Raw genomic sequence first — 13,105 nt, 5'->3', positions numbered from 1 at the left:
GTTTGTGGTGAGTTTTTGTGTTTTGTTTCCGTGTTTTTCAGTTTCTTGAGCTTTTCATTAAGTGTGTATAAAGAATTACTGACAGAAAGTTATGGCAAGGCAATAAAATGCAAAATTCTGTAAAATGTTTCTAAAATCTGGTGCAAGACTACACACACACACACACACACACACACACACACCATCTGAACCACTTGTCCTATACAGGGTCACAGGGAGCCGGAGCCAACCCGGGAACACAGGGCATGAGGCTGGAGGGGGAGGGGACACACCCAGGACAGGACGCCAGTCCATCACAAGGCACCCCAAGCGGGACTCGAACCCCAGACCCACCAGAGAACAGGACCCGGGACAACCCACTGCACCACCATGGCCTCCTGGTGCAAGACTACAAATATTGTTTTTGTGTAAAGTATTTTTCACCAACAAAAAAATCATCAGTCTGGTGTGCCCTTTTAATAATAATAATAATAATAATAATAATAATAATAATAATAATAATAAATAGATTGCATTTAGATTAAAGCATTCTGTTGAATGTAAATGTGTATTGAAAATCTGTGATTTTATGTACAGTGGGTCTGGCATGTGAAAGAGTTATGTTACATGTTTATTTTTACAAATATGTCAAATTTTAAATGTTTTCTGTGGTTTGTCCAATTTTAAATGGGACAGTAGCGCTGCTGTCCCACAGTGCCTGGGTGGTGTGAGAGAACGTGGGTTCGATCCCCACTCATTCTGTGTGGAGTTTGCATGTTCTTCCTGTGTCTGCGTGGATTTCCTCAGGGTGCTCTGGTTTCCTTCCACAGTCCAAAGACATGTGGTTCAGGTTCACCCATAGTGTGTGAGTGACACAGAGAGAGTGTGTTCCACTGATGTATGGATGAGTGACCCACTGTAAGTAGTGTATCTAGCAGTGTAAGTCACCACAGTGAATAAGGCGTGTGGGCTGGTAACACTACACAGAGTTCATTGGAAGTTGCTTTGGAGAAAAGCATCTGCTAAGTGAATAAATGTAAATGTGTGCCATTTCTAAATTAGTACCTGCACAGTCATTCATGTTTACATTTATTCATTTAGCAGCCACTTTGCAACATACACACACACACACACACACACACTTTCAGAACCGCTCGTCCCATACGGGGTCGCGGGGAACCGAAGCCTACCCGGCAACACAGGGCGTAAGGCCGGAGGGGGAGGGGACACACCCAGGACAGGACGCCAGTCTGTCGCAAGGCACCCCAAGCGGGACTCGAACCCCAGACCCACCAGAGAGCAGGACCGCGCTACCGCGCCACCGCACCCCCCTTTGCGACATACATCTCATAGAAAATCCAATGTGTGCATTACATTAGGAGAAACAGAGACATCGATGCAGATACGTGATTCTTAAGTGCAGTTAGGTTCTTTCCACCATATTTTACTGTATTCAATAAAGTTTAAAGATTAATGTTTAAGTAAAAGTTGTTTAATAATTAAAAGAATACTTTTCAAAGATTTTGTCATATTTTCAATGTAGCAACTAACGTATCTGCACTTCGAATACATGGGTTGAGACCATTCAGCACATAAGACATTGACCTTAAATTACCTTGCTACTCAGAATGGCATAATTTTAATACATTTAAAGTTTGATCAAATTTCTGAAATAACTAAGAAAATATATTACAAAATGGTCTTAGATTGTACTGAGCCTTTCTTGTGTAGAGAGCAAACCACTCTGAGAAGACTAGAGTTAACCTTTATCATCAAGAGCAAGACAACCTGTGTACTCCCATGAATGTTTCCTTTGAAAATCATCTCCACTGTCAATATCCAAAGCTCCGTTCCTTACACTCTGATCAATCTGATATTGATGGACTGACACCTTCCTTAGCCTTTTAACTCTTGGCCTGGTTCAGGAACTACTACTCAACAGGAAGCCTGCAAGAACCCGAGGACTGAGCCAAGACTGCAATCCTAAACCATCTTAATTCCCTTCATTCAAGTGTTTGGCATTTTGAAACGTGAGTATAGCATAGCAGATCTTGCTGAACCAACATATTTTCTACAACAAAGAAGTTAGTGCCTTGGGCTTAAAGCATTCAAAGACATATGTAGATTATTCTGGTGTCAGGTTGCTCACTTGAGACTTGAGAATGCAGTTTTTTATTTCTATTTCCGTTTTAATGAATTGGAAAGGACAATTTTGTAGTAAGAGACTTAAGAAAGAAAACAAATGGAAGGATGTGTCCTCGCCTGCTGGATTTTACCTGCATTGTCAGCACACCATCTTATTTGTGATTTGATGCAATGATCTAAGCTAGGAAGTAGTGCTAGGAGTTACTGAGTTGACCTGGGTGAAATCGTTCTGGTGCTCCCTGGTCTTCGTGAAATGGACCCCCCACTCAGCAACGACATCACTGGTCACTTTTCTGCATAATCTGACATTGCTGATTCTAAATGTCTAAGTGGAAGGGGGACACATCTAACACATTTGACTTCTGTGGAAATTCATTTCGAATCATCACTTATGTTTACTCGTCTGCTTTCCTGCATTTGTGAACAAAGGAGCCAACTCATTAGCAAACACATGGACCTTCTTAAATCTCAAGTAGTTAATTTGCTTGTTTACATCTAGTCCTGTGATGCAAATTAGTCTTAATTCTCTCCAAAAACACAGTAAACCATTTTACCCACTCTTATAATTCCAAAATTATTGCATGCAATTGGGACTTGATAGAAAAAGCTGAGAAAATAAGAAAGTACTTTTGGATGACAATACTCAAGTGTCCTTTCTCAAATATATAAATTTTAACATCTAATATTGACTTCAAGAGTTTGAATGCTTTTGCAGAGCATTGTACATATCGGTTGTAAATGTATACTCACACAGCTCACATAAACGGGTCCCGTATAATGAAAAACTTGTGTACTGCTCATGATATCAGATACCATTGTCCTCATACAGTGGGCTAATAATTCAGTACAACAGCATGTTTTCCTTTGTTCCACACATACCCTGTGGCAATACTGTTAAAGATGTCATACTTTTAATGAATTTAGTTTCTAATGCATTATGAAGAGGGGGGCGCAGTGGTGCAGTGGGATTGGGTGGGTCTGGGGTTCGAGTCAAGCTTGGGATGGATTGTGATGGACGGGTGTCCCGTCCTGGGTGTGTCCCCTCCCCCCTCCAGCCTTATGCCCTGTGTTGCTGGGTTAAGCTCCGGTTTGCTGGGACCCTGCTTGGAGTGACCAGTTTCAGACTGTGCATGCATTATGAAGGTAATATACATCAAAACAGAGAGCATTTATAACCCAGTCTATTGTGTCAGCTGTTACATTACATTTATGTAGCAGACACTTTTCTCCAAAGCAACTTCCAACGAACTCTCTGTAGTGTTACCAGCCCACACACCTTATTCACCAAGGTGACTTACACTGCTAGATAAACTACTTACAATGGGTCACTCATCCATACATCAGTGGAACACACTCTCTCTGGGTCACTCACACACTATGGGTGAACCTGAACAGCATGTGTTTGTACTGTGGGAGGAAACCAGAGCACCCAGAAGAAACCCACACAGACACATGGAGAACATGCAAACTCCACACAGACTGAGCAGGGATTCAACCAATGTCCTCTCACACTACCCAGGTGCTGTGAGATAGTAGCACTACTCACTGTGCCACCCCTGTTCTACTGTTATATATCCCAGTGCTTTTCCAGCTTTCAACATCACAAAATTCATGACCGTCTTCAGGATTTTTTGCCTTTCAGGGAAAAGCATTCCACAGAATGCACTCTGTACACTTGGCACTGCTGTGCTACACGCACAAAATATGGATGGATGATATAGAGCTTTAAATCTGGTAGGAAACGGAAAATGTGTCTTTAGGCACTTGTATCCCACATGGCATTTGAAATGAAGCTGACTTCATAGCTTTGTGACCATCATCCAGAGGGAAAAAGAGACTTGTGGAAAAATTTGTTCTCATGCAAACTCAGTGGGAGGTGGAGGAAGCCCAAAATCTTTACTCCAAGTTTTAAAGGTGTCAAAGGTGCCCTGTGAAAGAGTCAATCTCATTCTGTTGCTATGACAACAAACGGTGTTGTTTATTCAAGGAATAGCTGGTGTGAATTTTCAGCTCCAACAGCAGGTTACATTTACATTACATTTACATTTATTCATTTAGCAGACGCTTTTCTCCAAAGCGACTTACATCTCAGAAAAAGTACAATTTGTACATTGCATTAAGAGAAAGAGACATAGTCGCAAACATGTGATTCTTCAGTAAACCTAGTTTGTTTCTTTCCACTTGATGGACCGATGTTCATCGCACGAGTAGGTGCATAAAATGCAGGATAGACTAATCCTGACCACCCGTTTTTTATAAAAGGTACACAAACATTTGCATACAATACAGGAGGAGTAGCAGCTGTGTAAAGGCTTGTCAGGGGATGATCATAAAGTTACGGTGCATGAACATTTACACCCTACATGAGCTGGAGAGATCTTGGGTGAAGTGAATCTGGAAAAGGTGAGTTTTCAGACCCTTCTTGAATGTAGATGGAGTTTCAGCAGTTCTGAGTGAGAGGGGGAGGTCGCTCTTCCACAACGGAGCCAGAACCAAGAACCTCGGCACTTTACTTTTCGTGCACGGGACCACCGAGCGAGCAGAAGTAGATGAGCGAAGGGGTCTGGTTGGGGTGTAGCGGTTGGTAGATCTGGACAAACTACAGAAAAACCTGCTATTTTGATGGTTTGGGGCAGGACGGGATGTACTACAGAACTCAGCAGAGAAGAAAGCAACACACCTGGGCTATGTGCACAAGTGAGTTGAAATGTGGTCGAACAGAGTGCTCAACTTCCTCTGAAAAACAAAAAACTGAAAACTGGGGACCATGGTAACAAATGGCTCGCACTAGGAAACGGGCCATCAATCTGCAATCTGTTTTACAGCTGGCTGTGATGTAGTGCTCAATCTGGAAGCTGCTGCCAGCGTAGTTTGAGCTTGTTCATGCTCTTAAAAATATGAATGCATTTAGAGACAAACTTCAAGTACATATCTTGACCTTTGCCTTGTGGAAAATACTGATCTAAGATCTAACCAACTGAAGCTTGATAACTAAGAGGTTTAATCTATAAAAGGTTTAGGTTAGCTAAAGCTTATAAAAAATAAACTTGATATTCTGTATTATGTCACAAAGGGAAATTATATTTAAACATGTTCCTGATGTCGAGGAACAGATTATATTTAGACTTTAATTGGAACTCATCCGGACATGTTGAGGAACTCGAAAGTAGATCATAGCCTTACAGCAAATTTCACTGGGGCTGTTGAAAACATCTGACATCCTGTAATAAATTGTAAGTAAGTTCACCATTACTCATTAGTGGGTGGGTAAATATTTTGATTTGATTCCAGCCACACACTAAAGACACATAAACTCGCAACCACTGACATCAGCTCTACTTGGGATGGTTTGGCCACAAAATCCATTACAACAGCAAACTGTTCCACGGCAAAGTGACCAGGATGCTTACAGTGTGGGAACAAGCTGGTCTGTAAAGACACTGGGGCAGCACGGTGGCGCAGGGAGTAGTGCTGCTTTCTCGCAATGCCTGGGTGGTGCGAGAGGGCATGGGTTTCATCCCTTCTCGGCCTGTGTGGAGTTTGCGTCTTCTTCCCATGTCTGCGTGGGTTTCCTCTGGGTGCTCTGGTTTCCTCTCGAAGACGTGCTGTTCAGGTTCCCCCATAGTGTGTGAGTGACACGGAGAGAGTGTGTTCCACTGATGTTGGGATGAGTGACCCAGTGTAAGTAGTGTATCTAGCACTGTAAGTCACCATGGTGAATAAGGTCTGTGGGCTAGTAACACTACATAGTATCCATTGTAAGTTACTTTGAAGAAAAGCATCTGCTAAGTGAATAAATGTAAATACATCACAGGCCCCCTCAATAAAGAATGATACACGAAACATTGCGGATTTTACTTGCGAAATAGGAAATAGCTAAAAATTCACAACTGGTGCAAGTACTCAGCGCTGCAATTACTCAAAGAGATTTGAATAGATTCAAACCCAGAGCCTTTGGATTGCAAGGTGACAGATGTAACCGCAACATGTTGCTGCATATTATTGGTTTCTAAATTTTTTCCGAAACACTACCATCCGGAGGAAAAGCACCCCGAGGCAATTACACACACTCGTTCTCTCCCACATCTGCACGTTAAACGAAAATGTACACCATACATGTTGTCGGTACAGGGCCATTTATTTTTTTACAGTATCGCACTGAAACATTAATCAAATGCTTCAAGCAAAACAAATCTGAGACAAACGTGAACAACAAAAAAAAATCACTCGCTCATTTGTGCCCATATGTACACTGACAGAATGCTCTCTTTTCAATGGAGTTGGAGGCCCACTAAACATGACTTAGAAATAACTGGTTGGAATCAAATGACTCATCTCTCTTCTCAAGGAAATAGATCCCTGGCATTTATTTCGCTCGGTAGTTCCGTGTGCGCGGAGACCTGGAATCAGAGAAGCATTTGCTTCTGCTCGCTTGACCCTTATTAACACATGTCATGAATACAAACATGACATATCTCTACGGACAGGTAATGAAATTTCAGTTCGACGAATTGAGCGCAGTATTGTCTTTCAGATCCTGCGTGGACTTTTTTCGGGAAAGGCTGTTTCGAATTCATCAGGCTCTTGAAGGGCCTGGAAATGGTGAAGAACCTCTAGAATAAAGGAACACCTCCTGGCGTATATAATTACTGCTGTTCTGATGGCAACCATGACATCATTCACACAACTCGGAGTTCCTCTGGGGGTCTTAATTACTGGTGCACTGAGGTAAAAAGCTACTAAAAAGAACCCGAAACCGATTAAACACCTATTTTGTCACTGTCGCTTATATATCCATTTGCTCTGCTCCGGTGCAATCGATTCCTTGAAGGAAAAAGAAAGAAAAAGTAAATGCAGGCAAAATTTTGTTTCGTCTGGGAATGATCGAACTGTTGCTGCTTTCAACCCTCTCCCCTTGCTGCTTTTCTCCGAAGGAACATCGCGTCGAACGAGTGCATGGTGAAAGAGAAACGTGGGCGTTGAGTGGGTCTGGAAGTCGCACATCTGTCCAGATCGGCAGCGGCGAGACCCCCTTGAGAAGCAGCGGAGGAGGAAGATTGTGACGGAACGGCGTCGGCGCGGTTCCCTGCGTGGGCGCGCGCCGTTTCCCCCGGTGTCCTCGGACACTGTCCCGCCGCGTCTTTCCCACACATCCGCATTCGTGCCGCGGCCCACGGCCGGACAGAGCTCTCTCTGTCGGTTCGAGGGGCTTCGGGCGGCAGCCAGCCGGACGAAGACACGAGCGCAAGTTAAGCGAGCGATCCGGAGAGCAGCCTGGCCAGAGCAGCGCTGCCCGTGACTCACGCCTCGGGATGAATGCGTCTAATGTGCAGAACATTTGATTATGAAGGAAACAGGTTTTCCACAGAGGCAAACATTCAGTCCTTCATAAATGTGCCTGTTGTTGTCCATACATTCTTGCCTATCCTATCTGTTTTCCAGACATGAACATGAGGGTTCTCCCTTTCTGGCGCTCTCTCTCAGGGAGGTTCTGGCACACAACAAAGTGTGCTGAGATGTGGAAAAAGGCGGATGGCTTTCACCAGGATGGTTAAGGATGGACATTAATCCCAATGCCCTGGGAAGTGCATTAATGCTGTCAAGAAGTTACAGAGAAGGATGACGTATGGAAGAGCGATGGGCATCAGTGCAGAGTAATTGACTTCGCATCACCATGCCTGCGGATTCAAATCAATTAAAACAAAGGAGAAAACAATTTTACTGGCAAAGCAAACTGTGTCAAAGACAAACCCTTCTTGTGGTACCAAAGCGGAAGGCTGAAGCAGTTCAAGTAGAAAAGGATGTAAGATCCAGACTGTAAATAATGATTATTTGGTACACAGTGTTTGCTATACGTCTTATTACACCATCTGGTATGCTGATTTCTTTAGGTAACGTTTTCGGAGCTTAGTTCCCATACATCACTGCGACTTTTACAGTGCCCTGGAGACATGTTCTCCGTCCAACGACATAGTCGTGTTTCACGTACATGCAACTTGTTTTGAAAAGAAAACTTTCCTCTGTCTGCAGAGCGGTGAATAATTCAAACGTATTTCGCCACTAATCTTTTAATTATCTCAATATCAAATAAGAAATATATTTACAGACAGTTTTTAATAAAAAAAAAATATGACGGTGACCAAAATCCATGCAGGATGGTTTCACTGCCTTGGAGATTCTCTGAAAAAGCCAGCAACGGAGGAGAAGCAGGCTGCCTTATATGGTGCTTTATGACCTGTACCATAATACGTACTACCTTAAAAATGTATATGGACAACATGTGAAAAGCCCACAGAAATGATGGTTCTGTTTCGCATTTGCGGAAGACATTGGTAAGCGCGCTGCTCAAATGTAAACCAGAGATGGGCGCTCACGAGATATGTCGTCAGATCTGTAACACAAGAACAGACCTAAAAATGGCCTTAAAATGTCTGCGACAAAGTTTTCCTAACAATAAAGACCCATTCTACTGATACAAATTACTGATAATTACTAAATCCATCTTTATTTAATGCTTGGAGGCCCTCTAGTTGTCATGTAGGCAATAACCATTTACATTAAAGTACATTTATAGGGCTAATGGTTAAGAATGAAATACGTTACTATATCCTAAAAAGTACACTATGTGAGCTATTTCAAGTTTAAATCTTTCAACTTTAAATAACTTCTTCTGATAACCACTCAGTGTTCCTTTACACGACTCTATGTTATGCAAAACATTTTGCCAGAATGTGTCTAGGGGGAGGGGGTGCGGTGGCGCAGTGGGTTGGACCACGGTCCTGCTCTCTGGTGGGTCTGGGGTTCGAGTTCCGCTTGGGGTGCCTTGCGACAGACTGGTGTCCCGTCTGGGTGTGTCCCCTCCCCCTCCGGCCTTACGCCCTGTGTTGCTGGGTAGGCTCCGGTTCCCCGCGACCCCGTATAGGACAAGTGGTTCCGAAAATGTGTGTGTGTGTGTCTAGGGGAGTAGGGGGCGTGGTGGCGCAGTGGGTTGGATCGGGTCCTGCTCTCCAGTGGGTCTGGAGTTCGAGTCCCCCTTGGGGTGCCTTGCGGTGGACTGGCGTCCTGTCCTGGGTGTGTCCCCTCCCCCTCTGGCCTTACGCCCTCTGTTACCGGGTTGGCTCCGGTTCCCCGTGACCCCGTATGGGACAAGCGGTTCTGAAAATGTGTGTGTGTGTGTGTGTGTGTGTGTGTCTAGGGGAGATTAATGGTTAAATTCTGGTAGCGGAGGAAAAAAAAAAAGGTAAAATAAAAACTCTTGCCAGTAAGCACTGCTGTTGTACGACACAAGAGCGGAGTCACTTCGAAGGTGCTAGCTATCGAAAGCGATGTGTGGCCCATGCGTCTTTCCAGGAGAAAATGAGTGAGATTGATGAGGAGATAATCGTCCCCATTTCCTCTAATTAGAACATAGCTGAGGGTGGAAAACAGTTTGGACAGACACCTTTCCATTTGTTTCCTTCACTTCTTTCCCCTTCGTTCCCCCCGCCCTAATGTCAGCGGGGCTCTGGGACGATCTGATGGACGATCCGAAGTGCTCAGACTTTAGTTACGCTGGCGCACGACTCCCTGGATAAACTGTCCCACACAGTGCTGGATGCCATTGCCTACATTTCCCCGCATGTGATCCTCTTGGCAACCACAGGGTTTGCGCATACTCACAACTAAATCAATAAATGTCCATAAAATGAATAATGAAGATAATAACAGAATTAAAATGGTATAGAAAATAATATAATTACATCAAGCTGAACTGTCTATGAACATATTATGAGTAGGAAGCCAAGGAAAGGACCAATCTGGTTTGAAAATAACAGTATGGCCATCTGAGATTATCAAGGGCGATGTTAAAATCAGTACCGAACCTTCTTTTTTTTTTTAGGCCTGCGGTCTCCTTTTCCAGTTCTCTTTGTGTGGCTTGAGCAAGACTTTCCATATTCTGTGTAAGTTAAAGCGAGTGACCTCATGTTTTTATTTACAGTGACTCAAGGTTGTAAACTGTTATGCGCTCTGATATCATCCGACTAGGTAATACGGTTTTTACTACAGTACATACAGAACATTTCTCAGGTGGAACTGTTGAGCAGTCGAAGAGGGGCATGAGACCTCGCCATATTACACGGAGCTGGAGTTTATTAATAAATGAGTTACATCGTCTCTCAGCCGAGCTTTAACTAGCAAAGCGCTGATGTTAAAGATGAAACCAAATGAAGTTGGACCAAAGTCGATTGTTTTTTTAACTGTGAGTATTTTTTATCTTTATCTTTTTAGATATGATGTCAGTGTTTATTCCACAAAGTCAAACAATTACCTCAGAGTTAACATACATGCGAGGCTGACGATTTAATCATGGTGAAATCGTACTACATTTTACAAACAGAAATTGCAACACAATGTTTGATGAAGTTGCATTTATTTGAAATCTGTGTTACCTAATTACATGGGAATGAAAAGTCCCCCTTTATAAGCCAAGAGCAATAAACATTTATTGTCTTCTAAATACTTCATGTTAAACAATAATAAAAATCCCATACTTTACTAATTTGTGCATTTATTAAACTCTATAATTTCTGGGTGAACCATAAAAATGAAATTAAAATAAAAGTAAAATACTGGAGATGATTAATTATTCTGATAGAGATGCATGTGCTCAGTATACGAAGGATAAGGAGAAAACAAACTGGAAGACAGAGTAAAATGAAATGATATCATCACATGAGTCAGATGTTTTCTCTAAAGGGTATGTTTGTTTACTCAACAGATTAAACAGATGTCCATCTAGAGCCTGAAAATGCAAGATGAATCTATTGAGATTATGCAGTATACTACCAAATATGAATTTTAACAATCGTAGAATCTTACTGCACAATAACAGATTTCCAGTCAGAAAGTTTCCTATAAAAAGAACAATTCTGACTTTGGAAATGGTACACAGAGGGAGAAATAGATTAAATCTGCTAGACATACTGCTTCACTGTGTCCCTGTGGCTATTAAATCCCCAGGCCTGAGAAAAAACAAGGCGAGAAGTATAACTTATTCTCAGTGCTTCTTTGGGTACCAAACGCTGCCCTCATCCCTTCTCACCTTGGAGAAAGAACTCTGCCGGTGGCTTGGTTCCTGGTGAATACGCTTCTTTAAAAATCAGATTAGCTTTAGAAACGTTACATTATTTTACGGTCTGTTGACAGATGCATTAGGAACATGCTGGTAGTGTTTCCATACCCATGGACGACAAGGAGCGAGACGTCTGGGCGCTCACGTCATGATGGGCCATGGATTAAGGGAGGGTGGGCAAGGGGGAGGATTTCCATGCCTTTAGCCAGGTCGCATCAAGGACTCCAAGACTTGGATCCTGAGTCCCCTTACAGGTACATCCTGATCCCAGGATGATCCAGGCATCCATCTGAACGCTGCTTTCATGGCAACTCCCCCGCACAACTCCACGGTGGGACATCCAAAGAGCCCTGGCACTCTTCTGGTATCCTACCATGCATTCATCAGTAGCATCTCATAAACTAAAGCTACTGTTTATCATTGCTTTGAATTTAAGGAAAAGTAATCTGTGTCACACTGACATGAGTCATGTCCAGCTGTACGGAATATGTTTTATTTTATATACTGTGTTAAAATTCAGAATATTTCATAACATAACATAGTAATTCTGTTTCATAACACATATACAGACATTTAAGACATGTATTTTTAGTTAAATTTTACAGATCCACTGCAGATAATTTCTTAAAAATATCCATGAGGCTAACCAATCTAAGGACTAGTAATTAGTGACCATACAACTTTTTTCCTGCACTATAGCATTGGAAAAACTAAAGCTGCTTAGGGATCATCACAAATAGAGTCAAAGACAGTGCCAGTGTAAATATCAGAGCTAAACTGGTTTAAACAGCATCAACATGCCCAACCTCTGCAGGCTAACAATTAGCGATGATGTGCTTATCCTCCCGCCACTCGCTTGAGTGAATGGCTTCTAATACAGTTGTCAATTGCCAGTAGAGATGGTTCCTTTCCACAGACTGACATTACTACCGTGCTTAGTTAGCACAGTGAAGGTTGCTTTCAATAAAATGTCTCTTGTAGTTTCTCAGGCCTATTGAGTTCTCTCAGTTAAGCTGAACGCCCAAACCTATATATCTGACAACAGGTTTAAAGTTTACCCAAGTAATGACTTCGTACAGCTCTGATTTGTTGCACTCAGATGTATACTTTTGTTTTTCTGTTCCATCATAACTCATTGGATGTCTCTTGATATAAACAGGTTTCATGGAAAAACCGGTCATATTTTAGACTATTTGGAGACATATTTCCTTGCTTCTGGTAGTCTGTCGCCCGTTATTCCGTTATACTTCTAGTATATCAAAAATATATTCTGGAAAACTAATAGTGTAGTGATGATGGACCTGGTCTTGTGCTTGGAAGTTTCAGATTCCTAGCAGCTTGTGTATCTTTGGTCAAGCCGTTGAACACATTGTTATAGTGGACATGCTGCAGGATAAACACGTTATCAGACTCGAAAACACCGAAACAATCATCTCTTGAGATACAAATGTTTGTTTGCGAGAATTTGTGTTTACACACACACACCATCTGAAACCGCTCGTCTCAAGAGGGGTCATATTTACGTAAAAAACGTTTGCGAATACAAAACGTACAGGGGGCAGTAGCTACTCCATGTCTAAAAATAGCCTGTTTCATCCTCCTAAGGCTCATTTATGCTCATGGGTGAGTCACCAGTTCACCTGAAACATGACTTTGGGTAGAAAACCCGCACAAACATGGTCAAAACACGAAAGCTCCCCATACAGAATCGTTGAAACTTACGTCGAATTGTGCAGACCAGTGCTGTGACACACCATTTCCATTTGATCAGTGAGTGAAAATTCATTTCCATCATCTTAATACTTTTCTTTTGTCTTTACTTTTGTTTCAGTTTTGGCAGTAAAAACTGAATTTCATTTGTACGCCGTG

The sequence above is a fragment of the Scleropages formosus genome, chromosome 1, assembly GCF_900964775.1.
Source record: "Scleropages formosus chromosome 1, fSclFor1.1, whole genome shotgun sequence".
NCBI classification, from domain to species: Eukaryota; Metazoa; Chordata; class Actinopteri; order Osteoglossiformes; family Osteoglossidae; genus Scleropages; species Scleropages formosus.
Note: the sequence above shows the minus strand (reverse complement) of the source record.